Source organism: Hyaena hyaena, unplaced genomic scaffold, assembly GCF_003009895.1.
Source record: "Hyaena hyaena isolate Hyena2069 unplaced genomic scaffold, ASM300989v1 scaffold_680, whole genome shotgun sequence".
NCBI classification, from domain to species: Eukaryota; Metazoa; Chordata; class Mammalia; order Carnivora; family Hyaenidae; genus Hyaena; species Hyaena hyaena.
The window spans coordinates 523,806-544,574 of NW_024081312.1; the positions used below are offsets into that span (position 1 = coordinate 523,806).

At 36.7% G+C, this 20,769-nt stretch overlaps 1 non-coding gene across 1 annotated transcript; it reads left to right on the forward strand.

The window, feature by feature from the left end:
* The first annotated feature begins 18,585 nt into the window (after positions 1 to 18,585).
* On the forward strand, positions 18,586 to 18,689 carry LOC120220257. The gene has a single exon (XR_005525503.1). It is a non-coding gene; the product is annotated as a U6 spliceosomal RNA (small nuclear RNA).
* The last annotated feature ends 2,080 nt before the right edge of the window (positions 18,690 to 20,769 follow it).

Sequence of the window (20,769 nt, forward strand, 5' to 3'; positions counted from 1 at the left end):
AATAATCTCTTAAATCCTAATCACATACACACACATGCGCGCACACACACACACACACACACACACACACACAAATCACATCATATCACACACACGTCTCCTGTGACCCTAACTAATATCTTCCCACTGATAAACCCAAAAGACATTTATAGCTCTCATTGCCAGACCAGTAACATGTTTCTCATCCTCTAATCTGTCACTTACGTCTGACCTATTCAACGAATCTTGATGTTATTTGAGGGTTGCAAATATGATTAATATAATTTCCTTATTCCCAAAAGAGTCCCTTGTTGGGACTCCATAACTGAGGCAACTCTGAAAAATCTTCCAAAGTTTAATAAAAATTAAATTCCCTGATTCTACTGAGAAAGTATTGCAATCTTCTAAAAACAAGAATTCACTGAAGAATGACCCCAGTTTATGTCAGTTTCACATAGTGGCTAACTTGAAGAGATACCCATAAATACCAGTTACAAATTTGGATTTAGGGCTTTTGGACTCTATTTCCAATGTTTTTCATTATGAAAGTTAAAAGAAAACCGAATTTAGCTGCTCCTGAGGGCCTCTATTTCAGAGATTATGCTGCAAATAAAATACTAAGTTGATGAGTAAAGTGGAAATAAACCAGAAACAGATGGCTGATATCTCCTTCAACTCATACATAATTTTAAAGACAAAGACAAAGGTGATTCACAAAACAACAACAACAACAACAAAAACACGATTCTGAGTTTAATACCTTTCAAAAACTTCTGTAAGATATTCTGATAGTTCAAAATCATTTGAGTTCATCTATCCATGACAAAGAGTATATAAATATAGCCTGTAATGTCTTTCTTCTTTATTAGCCTTCAAGATATATTTCTCCTTGAGTAAATGCACATCCCTCACATCTAATCTAATCTCTCCAATTCTTTCCCAATTGTACATTTCTTGTGCTTAGCATCATGATATCTTAGTAACCAGTTATACAGACAAAGAAATAAAAGTTTTTAAAAAGACAGAGATTTTTTTTTCTTACAGTAAAGGAACAAACAAAAAAATCTCACACACACAAAACTATGCATGAAGTTCAAATCAATACACCTAACCTTATTCTGACTTCAGTTTTCAGGGAAAGAGGCTTATTCTTTCTCTAACACTTTTAAAATATATATATTACAAGTACCAACAAGCATTTATGTTCACTGAAAAATATGTTAAGAATTATTCTCTTCTTGGTAAAACACTTCTGTAAACATGTTAATGAAACAAAAAAACAATGTTAACCTTATAATGATGGTGATGATAATGATAATGATATGATGGGATGTTAAAAAACAGGCTTCATCTCTAAGAACCTATATTATACCATCTGTGTAACCCTAGGCTAGTTACTTAAATTCTGAGTCTCAGTTTCCTTTCTTATTTTTGAAATGCTGTTATAAGGATTAAATAAAATAATGTATGTGAAGCTCCTTATAGAGAACCATTTGTGAATGTTAGTTTCCTTCAGTATCAGTTTGAACATTTGAACAATATTAAGTCTTCCAGTCTGTAAACATAAGATGCCTTTCCATTTATTTGTGTCTTTAATTTCATTCAGCAATGTTTTCTAGTTTTCAGTGTACAAGTCTTCTACTTTCTAGGTTAATTTTATTTCTAAATATTTTGTTCTTTTTGAAGGTATTGTGAAAGATTATTTTCTTTTTTTTCAAATGTTTTATTTATTTCTGAGAGAGAGACAGCATGAGCAGGGGAGGGTCAGAGAGAGAGGGAGACACACAATCTGAAACAGGCTCCAGGCTCTGAGCTAGCCGTCAGCACAGAGCCTGATGCGGGGCTTGAACCCACGAACTGTGAGATCATGACCTGAGCCGAAGTCGGAAGCTTAACCGACTGAGCCACCCAGGCGCCCCATGAAAGATTATTTTCTTAATTTCCTTTTTAGATAGTTCATTGATGATGTATAGAAATGAAGCATTTTTGTACATTGGAATTTGTTTCTTTTTAATAGCTTTTATTGTGTAGTCTTCACGGTTTTCTACATATAAACTCATGTGATCTTCAAACAAAGAAAATTTTGTGGTGAAAGTGTGCATTCTTGTCTTCTTTCTGATTTTAGAGGAAAAGCTTTCAGTTATTCACTGTTGAGTATGATGTCAGTTGTGGCCCTTTTACATTTGACTTTTATGACATTGAGGTAAATTACTTTTATAACTAGACTGTGGAGAGTTTATATCATGAAAGGGTGTTGAATTTTGACAAATGATTTTCCTGTATCTATTGAAATGACCAGGAGACTTTTATCTTTCAGTTAATATGGTGTATGAAATTAATTTATTTTCCTATGTTGAACCATCCTTTCATCCCAGGGATAAATACAACTTGATCATGGTGTATGATTATTTTAATGTGCTGTTAAATTTGGTTTTCTACTGTTCCATTTAGAATTTTTGCATCTATATTCATTGAAGGCTTTGGCCTAGAATTTTCTTCTCTTGTGGTGTCTTTATGAAGGTTTGGCATTAGGGTAATGCTGACCTCATAAAAAGAGATTGGAACCATGATTTCTTCTTCAAAGTTTTGGAAAAGCTTAATAAGAACTGGTATTATTTCTTTAAATGTTTAGCATAATTCACCAGTGAAGCCATCTGGTCCTGGGGTTTTCTTTTTAGAATGTTTTTTATTACTGATTCAAACTTATTTGTTGTTAGTCTGCTCAAGTTTTCTGCTTCTTCTACAGTTCAGTCTTGGTGGGTTATATGTTTCTGAGAATTTATTTATTTCTTCTAGGTCATCCAATTTGTTGGCATATAATTGTGTATGATTATTTCTTATGATCTTTTTTTAAAACTGTGACTTCAATTGTAATGTTTCCTCTTTCATTTCTGATTTTGAATCTTCTCTGTTTTTTCTTAATTGGTATAGTTAAGGGTGTGTCAATTTTGTTTACATTTTCCAAAAATCAGCTTTTAATTTCAGCAATATATTTCTAGGTTTCTATTCTCTATTTCATTTATTTCTACTCTGATATTTATTATTTTCTTCCTTCTGATAACTTTGGGCTTAATTTATTCTCTTTCTAGAAACTTGAAGTATAAAGTTACATTGTTATTTGAAATCTTTCTTCTTATAAATGTAGGCATTTAACACTACAAGTGTTCATCTTAGTACTGTTTTTGCTACATCTCAAAAGTTTTGGTATGTTGTGTTTTTAGTTTTCATTTATCTTGAGATATTTTGTAATACCTAGTTTCCCTTTTGATTTCTTCTTTGAGCAAATAGATTGTCAAGAGTGTGTTGTTTAATATTTATGACTGTTTCAGTTTTCCTTCTTTATTAATTTCTAGTTTAATTCCACTACAGTCAGAAAAGATACTTGGTATAATTTCAATCTTCTTAAATTTGTTTTGTGACCTAATCTCTGATTTATTCTGAAGTATATTCTTCATGTGCTTAAAAAGAACATGTAGTGTTTGTATATGTGTGTTAGTTGCAGTGTTTTGTATATGTGTGTTAGGTTCCTTTGGCCGATAGTGTTATGGAAGCCCATTGTGCCCTTATTGATTTCCTGTTTGGATGTTCTACCCCATATTGAAAGTAGGATATCAAAGTGTCCTACTGTTACTGAATTGCTATTATTTCTCCCTTCAGATCTGTCAATGTTTGTTTTATATATTTAGGTGGTCTGATGTTGGGTCCATATATGTTTATAATTATGATATCTTCCTGATGAATTGACCATTTTATCATTATATAATGATTTTTTGTGACAGCTTTTAAGTTAAAGACAATTTTGTCTAATATAAAATACGTCTACCCCGCTCTCTTTTGGTTATCATTTTAATGGAATATCATTTTCTAACTTTTTACTTTTAGCCTATATGTGTTCTTAAATCTAAAGTGATTCGCAGGGTGCCTGGTGGCTCACTCAGTTAAGCTCCAACTTCAGCTGAGGTTACAATCTCGCAGTTAATGAGCTCAACCTCCGTGTCAGGCTCTGTGCTGACAGCTCAGAGCCTGGAGCCTACTTTGGTTGGTGTCTCCCTCTCTCTCTGTTCCTCCCCACTTACACTCTGTCTCTGTCTGTCTCTCTCTCTCTCTCTCTGTCTCTTTCTCTCTCTCTCTCAAAACTAAAGAAACATTAAAAAAATAAATAAATAAAAATAAAATAAAGTGAGTCTCTTCTAGACAACATATAGTTAGATCTTATTTTTTAAATTCATCAGCCTCTCTCTGTCCTTTGAATGCAGAGGGTTGGTGCCCTATCCCCATCCCAAATTCATATGTTGAAACCCTAACTTCCAAAGATGATAATATTAGTATGTGGGGCCTTTGGGAACTGATCAGGTCTTGAAGTGTAGTCCTCGTGAATGGGATTAGTATTCTTGTAAAAGACACCCCACAGAGCTTCCTAGTCCCTTCCTCATGTAAGGATACCATGAGAAGTATCCAACCCAGAAGAGAACCTTCACCCAAACATGCAGGTACCCTGATCTTGGACTTCTAGCCTCCAGAACTGTAAGAAACACATTTCTGTTGTAAGCTACTCAGTCTGTGGTACTTTATTATAGCAGCCCAAAAGGACTAAGATTGCTTCTTTAAAATGATTATTTTAACTTTATATCAGGAAATTCATGTATCTCCATTTCTTTAAGGTCAGTTCCTAGAGATTCATTTTATTCCTTTGGACGTATCATGTTTCCTAATTCTTCACGTTCCAGTAGCCTTAGGTTGATATCTGCATATGTGAAGAAACCATCACTTCTACCAGACTTTATGAACTGGCTTTGACTGGTAATGACCTTCACCAACCAATCTGGCTAGATTCTGGCCTTTGTACCTAGCTGCCCCAGGCATTCAGTCTTTTATCTTTCTTTTCTTTCTCCTTCTTTTTTTTTTTTTTTTTTTTTTCCTTTTTGTGGAACCCATAATCTCTTGCTCCCTCTGCTGTCTGACTATGCTGGTTCCTTTGGCATTTATTGTGAACAATAAACAGAAACTGGCCTCCAGGGAGTGCACTAAAACACTAGAGATGTTAGAGACATGTTCTGTTTCTCTCCCTCAGTTCTGAGTTTTTTCCCGATCTCGCACAGCCAAGCCAGATGCAGAAAGCCACCTGCCCACTTTACTTTGTTCTTAGCTGCCTCAAAAGTCCAGATACGCCAGTTTCTTCAGTTCTCTGAGACAGGACAGAAACCAGGCCTTCAGGAAATGCACTGAAACACCAGGGACGCTGAAGGCACACTCCATTCCTTTCCTTCTCTACCAGGGGAGAAGCTCAGTTCTGTGCCTTTTCCCAACCTTGCAGATCTATGCTGGCTTCAGGGAGATTCCCTCTCTTCTTTCTTTCTCCTACCTGTTCAAGGCATCCAGACAACGTCAATTCTTTCAGCACTCAGTGAGAGGCAAGACAGAAAACCAGCCCTTGGGGTGTAAGTAAAAGAGATGGAGGCCAGGTGCACGCTTCACTCTCCTCCCCTTAACACACAACTGAGAAGTCATGGGCTGACCTCACCTCTGCTGGCACTGAGCTATGACAGTTTGGGGGAGGGGTGCTGATACAGATAAAATGACATTGCTCTTCTTACCCATTTCAGCGCAGCTGTTTTCAGTTTTATGTTTGTCTGAGGTGCTGCAACTTCTTAATTAGATTTTGGACTTCTCATAAAGATATGCTGGGACTGCCTCTTTCACCATCTTCCTGACATCACTCAGAAAACTCAGAAAAAATTACTTTCATTTAAACCAATATATCCAAAATCTTATTTCAACTTATAATCAACATGAAAAAGTATTAATTAGATATTTTATATTCTTTTTACATACAAAGTCTTTGGGACCTAGTGTATAATTTACATTTACAGCACATCTCAATTTCGGTAATGATTATAGTCACTTTGCAGATAGTACAGCTCTAGATCTTCTCCCTGTCCATGGCCATCCATAGATTTTAATTATTTTCCCGGGGGCAGGGGGAGCATTCTCTTCATCTACCACCCTCCAGGGCTATAAGTGAGGTGAACATAATGAAGAATGTCATTCCTGGAGCTATGTGGTTTTCACAGCCCCCTTGTATTTTATGTGTGTCTGGAAGTTCCACTGATAACCTTACAGGTTGAGTAATTGCGTAATACCTAAATCTAATTGATTCCATTTTAGAATAAACCTCCATCTTGAGAGTGAACTAGGCCCGAACCCAGTCCCAGGTTCTGCCCTTAGTTACTAGCAACGGCAATAGCCAATCAGTTTAAAACAGGTGCCTATATCCCAAGACTTTCCAGTTGGCAGTTTGCAGTCAGGCCAGATGGGCCAAACCAATCGGGTGCTGACAAGACAGCCTGTACCTATCAGGAGGCTGCCAAGCTGGAATGCCCCAAATTCCCAAAGCCCTGAGATCACGAGTTCGGGGCTCCATATCATCACCGCTGCGTTGGGGTCCATTGGAGTCCCTGCTCGAGCTTGTAATAAAGACCCTTTTGTATACTTGCATCAGTGTCGGCTCCTTGGGGGTCTCAGGGGACTCGCGAATTGGTCATAACACTGGGGCCTCGTCCAAGATTTCCCAAGACCCCCAGGACCCCTGAACCGGAGGGCCAACCAGCTGGTAAGAATCTTTTTCTGTTGTGTTTATCTGTGTAACTCTGGTCTCGAGACAGATCTGTATTAGGCAACCAAATGTGGTCAAGGCGGATGAGCTGGGGGCCACGGTCGCGGGAGACCTGGAAGTCTGTTGCTTGTTAAGTTTGTGTATCTTTGGCAATGGAATTCCCTCAAAAAAATAAGTATTGCTCCTGTTCAGTTACTTATAAAGCAATCATAATCAAAGATCTTGTGAAGACAGTTTCTCAGGATGTCTTAGGAAAGACCTGAACTTAGAAGAAAGTAGGGCCTCAATATGATGTTCGAATTGGCTTTGGTGACAGACATAGAAGTGGTTGGCATTTTCATCCTATCAGTCAATATGGATTGCGGGCTGAGATAAAGAGTGTCTCCTACATTAAAGATGTACTTCCTTCTGCCTTTGTTTGCAGTAAGGTGGCCAACCCTCTGGTTTCCCTAGGACTAAGAGTGTTACTAGAATGTAGAGCTTTCCATTTTAAGACTGAAATAGTCCCAGGCAAACACTAGTTTGCAGATAAGTCACATCAAGACTTATGTTGTCTCTGTCGGGATTCTTTTTCCCCAAGGTTCCATCCCAACGGTATTTTAAGATCTGTTATTTATAGCAACCGCTTCCAGGTTTTAGATGCTTGATTAGTTAAATGTTGTATTTGAATGCATACATCAGAAACCTAATTACAGAAGCTTGACTAAATAGAAGACTATTTTTCTCAATAACTAGAAGTATGAAAGTAGATAGCCCAAGTCTGCCACGGCAACTCCATGAAAGTATAAAAGACTCAGGTTCCCTCTAATTGTTTACCACTTAACATGAGGATTTGGCTTTTGTCCGTATCACAAAATGGCTGCCCCATCTTTAGGAACTGCATATGTATTTTAAGCAGGAAGGAAATTTAAGGTAAAGTACCAAAAAAAAAAAAGAAAAGAAAAAAAAAGAAATGTGCCAACTGAGGCTGTGCTATTAGCCAAAAAAAATTTTTAAAAAGTCTTTCTCAGAGCCTAAGTGTCCATCAACGGATGAATGGATCAAGAAGATGTGGTTTATCTATACCATGGAATACTACATGGCAATGAGAAACAATGAAATCTGGCCATGTGTAGCAACATGGATGGACCTTGAGGGTGTTATGCTGAGTGAAATAAGTCAGGCAGAGAAGGACAAATATCATATGTTTGCACGTATAGGAGGATTAGGAGGAACTTAACTGAGGACCATGGGGGAGAAGAAGGGGGGAAATGGTGGAGGAAAGGGAGAGAGGCAAACCATGAGAGACTCTTGAATGCTGACAAAAACTGAGGACTGATGGAAGTGGGGGGGAGGTGGGATGGGCATGGAGGAGGGCACTTGTGGGGATGAGCACTGGGTGTTATGTGGAAACTAATTTGACAATAAACTATTTGTAAAAAAAAAAATAAAAAAAAATTTTTAAAAAAAGTAAAAGTCAACATAAAGAAAAAAAATAAATAAATAAAAAGTCTTTCTCAGAAGCTCCATCTAGTTGAAGTCCACATATATCTCATAGAGCTACCCCAAGCTGCAAAGAAGTCTGGAAAATGAGTATTTTTCAGTTTCATTGATGCTTCAAAAAACTACAGCTTCTGTTAGTAAAGGAGAAGAGAAGAAAGGATATTGATTTAGTTACAAATCAGTTGATTTATAACTGAATGTTACATAATAAAGGTAAAATTTATCTTATTAAATTCAAAAGAAAAATATATACACTTTTGAAGATAAAGTAACAATGGAAGGGCCTACTTTTACACATAATTCTTCACAAATGAATTTGCTTAGAGATTCAATTAAATTCATGAGTTTTCTGTTAAAAACTTCAAAGAAATGCGGATGACCCTAAAGGAATTAGACTGAATCCAAGAGAATTTGGGGAACTCTAGTCCTTGTTCCTTTTTGTTAATTCTTCAGAGTCTGTGACTACTCTAAAGCCAAAGTCATTAACTCTGTCACCAGAGTGGTAACACAAATTAGTGAAAAATATTGGTATAAGACACGTATTTTGATTGCTTGTTAAAAATTGCTTAATGTTCTTGACATCTAAAGAAAAATTATTTTTTTCCATTTTTCTTGAAGCATTTTGACCTTTCGGTCCTTTTTTTCATTTTCCCACTTTTAAGACATAGTACAGAGAAATAGCTCTGTACTGTGAGAAAATAACAGTGCAAGCACAATGATAAATAACAACTGGCATTTGGCCTAGATTTGGAAGGCCAATTATGTGGGTTTGTGTCTGGTAAGTAGGAGAGAACCTACCCTATGTAAAGGGGGACCTACTACCAAGAGCTAAGCATTTATTGCCTACAGAAGTTCAGATCCAGTGTTGTCAGATTCTGTTTAGGATCCAGATGTTTTCTATCAAATTTCTTGAGTCTTAACTGTTGGTTCAAAAAACATAAAAATAATGGACAAAGTAGATATACCAGTTCTGTAAGTCAGATCTGGATTGTGGACCATCAGTTGAATACTTTTGCTCTCAGGAAAACTTCAGAAATTTTCCAAAATGCTATGTCTTTGGAGAGCAGTACAAGAGCATTAGATGTTCAGACACAGGGAAGAGAGAAGATAAAACTGGTAGATCAGATCTGGAAGAGGAGAAAAACAGAGATCACACATGATATGTCCTGATGTCATAAAGATGTAATAGATGCCTTAATTATATTTTGCAAGGACTCTATGTATAAACTTCAGACTGATTTTAATCACTTTTCAAGTAATGGTAGTAATCAATGCACTTCAGTGAAAACAGGGCTGGCTAAAGTGGTTGGCACCAATAAATACTAATCAGGGTCAATAAATGTTTTTCAAACAAAGTACTAAGTCTTAAATTTTGATCTACAAAAGTCTTCAAGGCTGTATATGAAATAGGAGCAAAAATGTTTGGGAGAAAGAAAAGAGAACTACAAGCTGGATAAATAAAAGCTTAAACAGTATAGCAGCATGGTTTAAAAAAATAGGCTTTGGAACCAGGCAGATCTGGTTTAAAAGCCAAGGCTTGGCACCCATAGCTCTATGAAATGTAATAAACGATCTTCAATTTTCTCATGTACAAAACTCACTAATGATAGTCCCTATCTTAAGGATTGCTGTAGTGTTTAAATTTAATGTTTAGGCAATATATGTAAAGCACTTAGCAAATTACCCAGCAAGGATTGAGAACAGCCACACCTGATATTTAGAAAGATTCTCTGAGGATATGCACATCTTTATGTCTATTTTTATATATAATATTCAAGAAAGCCATCAAATGCAATGAAATTCCACCAGTTTTACCAGTTTGAATTATTTTCCCTTAAAGATTCTAAGTATTTACAGTATATTCATTTTATAGCCCTTAGTTTAATAGGAGGATATTGATTTAATATATGTTTTCCCTAGTTACGCCAGCCTTTTTTTTTCACTTAAGAAGAAAAAATATATGCCCTAAAAATTGGTTAAATTTTACTGTACTTTAACCACAATCTCATTTTTACATGGACTTAACAAGCCAAGTGTGCTTTCCTTTCAGGCGAAAGATGAGACTCTGAATGGCAGCCATTTCATGTGTTGTGTCAAATGTCTACTGAAGCCTAGAAATCTATTAACCAGGTTTCTCTCATTGAGCAATGCAGACAAGACAGAGCATGCCTGTGATCACAGGCCTCCCCTTGGGGTTCTTTTGATTGTAGAGGAAAAGAGTATCACATTAGCAATCAATTTTTGCAATCTCAGAAATTGTCTTTTAGTGGAAGACTGTCTTCCATCTAAAACCCTTTCCAAAGTTTTTCCCAGCATTGTGCAGGCAAGGACTACTTTTGTGCTGTTCACAGTTATATTCCATCATATACAGAAAGTGCTCACCAAGCATTTGTGTGAACAAACCAAACTCTAATCTTTTTATGTTGATAATTCTCCTGGCAGACAAAAGATGAAATGTCTAAAATTGCACTTAAAGTTTGCACCATTATTTTGAACGATTGCTGACGCATGTCATTTTGAGTGACATAAGCAGTCATTTTTTATGTTTTCTTCTCCTTTCAACAAGCAGCACATATTAGGTGCTTAATAAATATCTACTAAACTAAACTAATATTTTCCATTTCCTTTTAACAATGACTAGGGGCACCTGCGTGGTTCAGTCAGTTAAGCATTCAACTTGTGCTCAGGTCAGGATCTCGCAGTTTGTGAGTTGGAGCCCCACATCAGGCTCTGTGCTGACAGCTCAGAATCTGGAGCCTGCTTCGAATTCTGTGTCTCCCTCTCTTTCTTTGCTCCTCCCCAATTCGCAAGCACTACCTCTCTCTCTCTCTCTCTCCCCCTCAAAAAAATAATAAACATTTTTAAAATTTTTAAATAATGACTAGCAGCGCAAATTTTATACTAATGTAATCCAAGCTATACATAGCTTGTTCTTGAAAATGAAATGACAAGGCAATGAATTAATGAAATTGGAAATCTATGAATCACAAAATCAGAGTAAATTCTAGTAAAAGAAGTAGAGCACTAGTTTTGAGTTGAGAAACAATAAAACGTTCTTATTCAAGACTAGTACTAATTTTTCCTTAACTGTGAGACATGTTAAAAAAATAAAGTAATGAGCCCATCTGGCTTAAGGTTCAAAATGATTGTGTTAAATAAGAACACCAGGATATTCTATGACTGCAAAACTCATTTGGTTACCTATTATAGCAACCTATTTTGAGCAATTTGAACAAGGGAATTAAGGTTTCATAGAGGAGAAAATGACAGCAATTCCAGTTACATAAATATAAGTAATTCAATAAAATACAATTTCTTCCCTAGAATTTATTAGCATAGCAAATAGACAAAATCAGTCTATACACAGTTCCCATTAGGAAACTCCCTGATAATAAAACAGATGGCACCATTCTGGATAATGTAAAAGGCAAGACTCTTTAAAAAGACAGATGTAGCTGCAAAATATTAAGGTACAACTAAACAAAGCCTGAGCCCTGAAATTTTAGGAAAACATCTTTTGATTTATTAAATGCTTTCCACCAATTCTTACACGTATGTCTGAAACACTGCACATATGTTTCAATTCGTACTAGGTAGGAATCTGGTTTTTGCCATTTACGCTTTCTACTCCACTTTCTCTATGAGGAATGTGTAACTATTTTGCCCTTAAATATGTATGTTTACATTTATATTTATTTTTGTCTTACATATTTTGCTTTGGATTTGTAATGGGGTGAGCATACTTGAGAAAATGCATTAGAAAATGTCTTTATTTCATAAACCATGTGAATTCCAAAGGGGAAAATATTTCTTTATTTCTTCTAATGTAAACTAACAATAGAAAGTAAGGAAAGGAAGACATCGGTGTGATTAAATAACATGACAGAGATCAAAAGTCCATTGAAAATTTCTAACACTCTCCTCTTTGAATGAATGTCTCTTCTTTCCTTCTTTCTTCTTTTTTTTTTTAATGTTTTATTTATTTCTAGGAGAGAGAGAGAGCGCGTGAGCAGGGGAGGGTCAGAGAGAGAGGGAGTCACAGACTGAAACAGGCTCCAGGCTCTGAGCTGGCAGTCAGCACAGAGCCCGACGCGGGGCTCGAACCCACGAACCGCGAGATCATGACCTAAGCGAAAGTCAGACGCTTAACCGACTAAGCCACCCAGGCCCCCCATTTTCCTTCCTTATTTCTATGAGAGAGATAGCACGGGAGAACATTTCACATATACCACGTTTTCTAAATACAGCCTAAATCTTAATAAACTTTTCTTGATCCTCTGTTTCTGTTTCTTACTTCATTCATTTCTCTTACCTTTCTTATTTCCTTTCATCAATTTTCGTTAGCTTTTCGAGCCCTTCCTTAAATAATTTGAGTTCCTTTCAAATTGAGCTGTAAATGAACTTCTATGCACTTTTCTTAGCAACTTTGATGAGTAGAACTTTCCTTGTCACTCAATTCTAAATTGATTGTAATTTTCATTTTGATTTTCCCTTTATCACTTATGCAGTATTACTTTTTTAGCTTATAAATCTATAGAGTTTTTATAAATAGCTTTTTATTCTTGATTCCTAATTTGATATACTGTATTCAGAAGACATGTTCCAACCTTCACTGGAACTTCTTTTGAGAACTAATATCTGACCAATGTTTATTAGCGTTTCACATATCCTTAAAAAGAATGTATATTTTCTATTTTAGGATGCAGATCAAGCTATTAGTTTTATTCAGAGTCATTCCTTTTTTATCTACTTGATCTATAAATTCCTTATAAGGTTTATTAAAAATCTCCGAGTGTATCTGTGAATTTGTCAAATTTACTTTATATTTGTATCAGTTTTATATTTTGAGACAATTGTATCAGTTTATATTTTGAGACAATTCTGTACACAGAAGTTCATAATTTCTATAATTCTTACTAAATTCTTCCCTTTTTATTCTGTGATAACCTTTATCTCTACTAATGCTTTTTGCCTCAGTTTCTACTTTGTGCTATTTTGTTTGGCTAGCTTTCTTTTAATTATAGTTTTCTTGATATGCATTTTAATCATCCTTTAATTTTTTTCATCTTTCTGTGTGGTTTAATTTCAGATTTGGCTTTTGGATACATCATATGGGTAGATTTTGTAGTGTTTATCCAATCTAATTATCTCCCTTTTAATAATGAAGATTAATCAATACACATTTACTGAATCTTCATACGTGCTATCACACAGGTCATAATTTTACTGTTTTCTTTTTTGTCTTCACTTTTCTCCTTTGCCACATCCTATTGAATTGATAGTTTTATATAATAATAATAACAGCTAAAATTGATGAACATTTAGTATAGGCTAGTTACTGTAAGGGCTTTGCATATATCAATTCATTTAACCTTCGCAATAACTCAGTAAGGGAGGAACTATTAATATCTCCATCTTACATTTGAGGAACTTGAGGCACAGACAAGATAAATAACATATTCCACATCATATGGCCAGTAAGAGGTGAAGCTGGATTTGAACTTGGCAGCCAAGTTCCAAAAATTGCTCTCTGAACCACCATGTGTATGCTTCTTATAGTACCTTTTATAACCATTTTTAAATGATTTTTTTGTTTCAGAAAAAGCTTACACTTATATCTATAATAATCTCCAAACTATGAATGTTTTAGAGTCTAACATCAACAGTGGAAAATGAGCCAAAGTTTTCTGAAAAACTGCTCTAATCTTACTATTTTATTGATTACCTAAAACTGAGAGAAACGGGGGAGAAAAATCAACACATGGCCTTATGACTGTTTTAAGTTACACTTTCAAAGTCCAAACCATTTACAAATTAAATCCGTTCAAGGGAAAACTATTTTGAGCAAATGATGATCTAGAACTTCTTAGCCTAGATTTTAAGAATGTCCAGCAGCTTTTGCTTCATGCTCTTTGGCCCCTAAGTTGGCACATTGGAAGATTAAGTAACTAGAGAAAGTGGCCCTGCGGCTGAGATGCAGTATGGAGCAAAAGCCACATGAAGAAGCAGCAAGTGCCAGAGATGTGAGAGAAGAAGCTGTCCTCAGGATTCCAGCCCCCAGCCATTCCAGGCATCCCAGCTGCAGCTCCTGACATTGTGGAGCTTAAACAAACCACCCCCCTTGTGCCTTGCCCAAACTCTGGACAGAATTATGAGAAACATTTAAGTGACTGTTGCTTTAAGCTGCTTTTTCCCCCTTTCTCATTTCCACATCAAAGTCCCACACAGGTACATATGTTTGCTGAAGCCAATATCACATGCCTGTGACAGCAGGAAGGATGTTCACTAATCTGCATCCTGAGTCTTCCATTAGGCGATGGGACATAACAAGAAAATTTCTCCAGTTCGAAAAGATATTAGTACCCATGAATAAGACACATGAGTACTACACAGTCCTTATAGCCATGATATGGAAAATATCAGCAATTAGCCATGGATCATGCAATAAATTAGATGCAACTTGAGAGCAGAGACTTTATCTGCCAAACTCACTAAGAAAAGAATCTAGCAAATGCATAGTAGACACTGTTTGTAAATAAATTACAGAATTATGGAATTATACATTTAGCATTCTCTCATCCCAATAGATACTAATCTGTCTTTCTTGTTGACAAGACGTTTCCTATACCTTTTTTTTTCTTTTTGATAACTGTCACAGGGTAGAGATGGGATAAGTAGTAACAGCTTCTGGGGACTATTTGATTAAGCTGTTTAAGGGAAAATGGATATAGAATAATTAATACAATCTAAGTTACTGAATTTCAAAGACAAATAATATTTTACTTACCCAAAGGAGAAACTACATTTGATGGTTAATTTTATGTGTCAACTTAACTAGGCCATGGGGTGTCCAGACATTTGGTCATACCTGATTCAGGATTGTCCGTGAGGGTGTTTTTGGATGAGATTAACATTTGAATCAGCAGACTGAGTAAGCAAATTGTTCTCCCTAACATGGATGGATCTTGTCCAATCAGTTGAAGACCTGAATAGAACAAAAAGACTGAGTGGGAAGGAGCTTTTGTTTCCTGTTGATCTGGGACATCAGCTTTCTCCTGCCCTCAGACTAGGACTTACACCAATTGGTTTTCCTCAGACCTTCAGACTTGGACTGAAAATTACACCATTGGCTCTTTTGCTTCTCAGGCCTTTGGACTTGATCTGGAACTACACCACCAGCTCTCCTGGGTTGCCAGCTTGCCCACTGCAGATCTTGGGACTTCTTAGTTTCTATAGTCATGTGTACCAATTCCTTATTTTATGTATCTATATATCTATACCTATATAAATATACATATTTACCTAGCTATATATTGTTAGATAGATATAGATATAAATCTGTACAAACATATCCTATTGATCTGTTTCTCTGGTGATTCCTAGCTAACACAAGTCACAAGGAAAAAGATCAGCTGGCCACAGAGAACTCCAAAATATTTAGTGCTAAAGAACAATGGAGAAAATTTCTGAAGGAAAGAAATACAAAATCTTGAAGAATATGACCCAAGAAGTTCATATACTCCCAAATTGTACTTCACATATAAAGCAATAGATATCTCCACATGGTCAAGGTCTCACGGACACAATATTTATATACCTCTTTTGGACAAAAACAAAAAAAAACAAAAAAAAATTTATTTGACAGTGAAATCCAACCAGCCAAGAGATGACTCAAAATAAAGATATTCTTAAATAGAGAAGTTGTGGGGGCACCTGAGAGGCTCAGTCAGTTAAGTGTCTGACTCTTGATTTCAACTCATGTCATGATCTTATGGTTCATGAGATAAAGCTCCCACTCACAGTGCAGAACCTACTTGGGGTTCTCTCTCTCTCTCTCTCTCTCCCTCCATCTCTCTCTCCCTTTGTCCCTCCCCTGCTCTCACATGCTCACACACTCTCTCTCTCTCTCAAAAAAAAAAAAAAGTGAACTTTAAAAAATTGTAATATAAGAAATAGTGGATATAATCTATTACTAATCAATTATTTCTCTCTAACTTCTCTATCCAAGTATAAATAGAAAACATGTTAGAAAACTCTTTTTTTCCTTCTGAATGGAAAGAAAGTATTTCTTAAGAACATTATAACCCACCAAAATGTTTTCCACATTAAAAAAGCAACAAACGTTCTCAAGCATAAAAGAACCCAGGGAGTATAAAAATCTTGAGACTTATAAGGAACAAGCATTTATGCCTTCATTTATGCCAGTAAAATTAATCTAATAAAGGGATGAATGAAAAATATGTATAATTTAAAATTATTTTTATTTTTAAATACTCAGAGCCATAACCATCTTCACCCACACAGTGTATTGTCTGTTTTATAGGACTTTATTATTCCACTGTCATCAATATAACTTTACTATTCCAGAAATGCTTATGCAGTAAAATAAAAGTTGCCAATCGTGTTTTTGTTCATTTCAAGAATTTCATGAAAGATCCATAAACTCTTCAATTAAAAAACCAACAAACTTGACAGTTTACATCCCCAGACTCAACCCAAATGCACTCTATTCTTGTTCAGCCTGGGAACAAAGAATGGTTTTCACATTTTTAAATAGTTGAATAGAAAAAGGAGAAGGAGGGCAGACTTTACGTGGCCCACAAAGCCCAAAATATTTACTATCTGGACCTTTAGAGAAACAGTTTGCTAATCCCTGTCTGATGGTTAAATTTATGTGTCAACTTGACTGGGCCAAGGAATTGCCAGATTAAACCTTATTATGGGGTGTGTCGGTGAGGGTGATTCTGGATAGCGTAGCATTTGAATCAGTGGACTTGTTAAGTAGATCGCCTTCTCCAATATAGGCTTCATCTGATCTGTTGACAGCCTTCAAAAAGAACAAAATAGAACAAAAAGGCAAAGGAATGAGAAATTTGTTCCTTTGCGTTTCCTGCCTGGCAGTCTGTTGCGTTGAGACATCAGTCTTCTGCCCTTGGAATGGAATTTACACAATGGGCTCCCTGGTTCTCAGGTCTTCAGACATGGACTAGAATTACACCACTTGCTTTCCTGGGTCTCCAGCTGGCAGATAGCAGATCTTGAGACTTCTCAACCTCCATAATTGTCTGGGTTAATTCCTCATAATAAATCTCTTCCTATATTCTATGTATCCAGTTGGTTTTGTTTCTTGTGAAGAACCTTGGCTAACACACCCTAATAATGGTAAAATGCTAGAGAGTTGATACAGGTAGTTGAAGTAGGATAATAAAGGGGCTGAGTCAGAGCAAACTGGTGTTTGTTAACAATTGTATTAATTAGGATAGAGGAAAAAAGCATTCAATAGGTCAATAATTACCAAATGCCAGAAGGTGTATTGATTTTCTCCAGTAAGAAAATCTCATCTGGAAAGGGAGCTGCTGGATTCACTACCAGATTAAGTTTACAGTAATCCACTTTCCTTCTCTGAGATCTGCCTGTCTTCTAAATGGACCAAACAGTGAATTGAATGGAGCTGAGGTTGAAATGATCATTCCTGCATCTTCCAAGTCTTTGCAGGCACTAGTTTCTGCAATTAAGTAAACACTGTCATGGAGCACTTGAGTGAATATAAACTCTTCCTGGTTTGCCTGGGACTTTCCTAGTTTGGGCATTCTAGGATTCCTCTCAGTCCCGTACAAATCAGGGGGGTGCTCATCCTAATATAAGGAGTTTAACAGAGTGTTTTGGTTACTTCTGAGTGACCTGGACAACTAGGGGAAGGAAAATTGTAAACTCAGAGTTTTAAGTTCCCCACTCAAAGTCTGGGTCAGGACGAGAAATCCAGTGACCGCCCTGAAAGGAACCTCTGCCTTACATAGGGATTGGATTATAAGTGTCTACTGATGACAGTCTAAATACTATTTTGCCACTGCATGTCATGAAAAGCAAGTGCTCTTTTTACCAGTGGAGACGAGGTTATTACTGTCTTTAAATCTAATCACACCCAAATACCAATTCCAGAAAAAAATCCAGAGTTAGTTCATGATATCAGTCCTTCAGGTTCTCTTTTGCTGGAGCCACACCCAACACCAACTTCTATAATAGGGTTCAATGAGAGAAAAAGAATTGTCATGACTGAGACAGAAAAAGGAATTTATTAAGAGATTAGACCTTGCAGTATTCTGGGAGTTGGTGGTGCGGAGAGCTGTGTTTGAAAACAGAAAACAAAATTTTACCACTTTAAGAGTAAATTCAGGGACACCTCCATGGCTCAATCAGTTAAGTGGCCAGCTCTTGGTTTTGGTTCAGGCCATGATCTCACACTTCATGAGTTCAAGCCCCACGTGAGGCTCTGTGCTGACAGTACAGAGTCTGGTTGGGATTCTCTCCTCTCCCTCTCTTTCAGCCCTCCCCTGCTTGTTCTCTCTTAAAATAAATAAACTTTTAAAAATATATAGGTTTAAAAAAAAAGAGTAAATCCAGCCATTCATTCCAGGTTAACCAAATTGGAATTTGTAATTTTCTGCTTTTCTCAGAGAAATGCGTATAAGTTCCCAAAGAAAGGTCATCATAAGAAGCAAGGGTGGGAATGCTTGCTTCAGCTGCACATATGTTACAACTGGAACCATACAGAAAAGATTAGCATGGCGCCCTCCCAAAGGATGACATGTAAATTCATGAAGCCTTCCCTATTTTTGTCCTGTGATATGCCCTGTGTCTGTTTTCCAATAGAAAGGAAGGAGGGAAGGAAGGAAGGAAGGAAGGAAGGAAGGAAGGAAGGAAGGAAGGAAGGAAGGAAGGAAGGAAGGAAAGATAAAGAAAGAAAGAAAGAAAGAAAGAAAGAAAGAAAGAAAGAAAGAAAGAAAGAAAGAAAGAAAGAAAGAAGAAAGCAAGCAACTGGAGGGAAAAAATGAAGCAGTGATGGGAAGTAGGAGCTTAGAGGTGAAGGGAAGGTAGCCGATTGTCCCCTATATATCCTGGGCCCTACACTCTGCTGCCATCTAGTGAGATTCCAGTCCCACTCAATGCTCAGATGTGTCATCAGTCCACACTGGCATTCTCTGAGGCAGCAAAGTTGCCACCCCGTCTTTGATCTTATGGTCCATACTTCTTTCCTCTGGAGTGTCTCTCATCAAGGATATAAGACTTTCTCAGGTCTACCAAGTTTCTCTCTCTCTCTCTCTCTCTCTGTCAGCTAACATCTGTCCTCCTTAAGAATAAGGGAAAAAATTAGCACACTATGCCACCCTAGTACCATTAGAGTTCCATTAAACCCTCTGCCCTCTATTTTATGGCTTTCCTGACATGGTGGCATGGGGACCCTATGATACTAAGAAGTGGCCTTCTTGTGATTCCAGACAGGAAGTGAGAGAGAACACAGACACTCATACTTCCTGCAGAGTCCATTCCTCCTTTATTCAGCACACAGGGCTCCTTCTCAGAGACCTTCACACCCATTCAACATTACCATAACCTCCTCAACTCATCTCCTTTTTCTAGCCCACAGAAGTTTCGTCGTTCCTGTTTTGCCTGATTTTTACATTCGTTTGTGCTGGGTTTATGTTTTACAGCTTTAATAAAATATTTTCAATATCTTGTACACACTGAAAACCCTGCATTACGTTACAAATGTGTATAAGGCAATGCATTCTCTACATGCCTGGTGACGATGCTGATACTCTATTAGTGCCCCGCCTACAGACTGTTGTCATACATTTCAACATCCAGCATGTCAATCAAGAAACAGGTTGTACCAAATCCAGGGCTTTTAAAACAGAGTAAAATAGTGGAGTTGAGAAATGAAAGTGTTACTGATAAAACAAGAATTTAAATTTATGGTTCAAAATTGGAAATTTATACTTTCTACTCTAAGCTTCTCAACACTAGTTGAGAAATAATAAAAAAAAAAAACTAATAAAACCTGGCTTTTGGTTGCAGCCCATTTAATTTTTAACTGCAAAATCCAACCTGTATATTATGAAAACAATTCTTCTTCAATAGCTATTGGCAAGAAGATGCAGATTTTCTGCATGTGCCGCTCACAATGATTAATAGACATCATTTCCTTCTAGACCAAGTTACCAGACCTTTGGTCACAAACATAGCTTCAGAAATCTTGGAGTAAGCAATAGCCTAAGTGAAAGTATCTACAAACAAGTATGTTAATACATGTGGGGTGAAGCCACAAAGGAGCACACAAATGCCGGTGTACCCACTTCCCCCCCCCACCCCATTCTCTGAAAAATTTAAATTGTGCAATGTGAAAATGTAAAAAACAACCATGAATTTACTCAACTTGGCTTGTCTGAGATGGTTAGCATAAATACACATATGAGGTGGTTTTTACATGAAGCAGATTTTAGTTGCTGGAAAGAAAATGTGTGGAATTTTTCTAAAGAAACAAAGAATAAATTCTTTTGCTGGAGTGTTACAAAAGATTGTAAGAGCCTCTGAACCACACTACCATGGCACCGTCCCTATTTGTCTGGCGACCATTCCAACACTACTGTCTCCCCCAGCATGCTCAACCTCAATATGGCTTCTACTAAGCCCTCCCTCCGTGCATGGCCTGAAAAGATTGCCCACACTGGTACCCAAGCCTGTAGAAAGTGCTGTAAGAGTTTTATTCTTATTTCTTGTAACATTTGAGTGACAAGCAAACTTTTAAACGAAAGAAAGAAGTTAAAGATGAAAGAAAGAAGTTAAAATGAAAGCCATCCACTTGTAAAGAAGCTATTTGTAAACATTGTCCATAAGAATTGTTGGCAGCAATGACT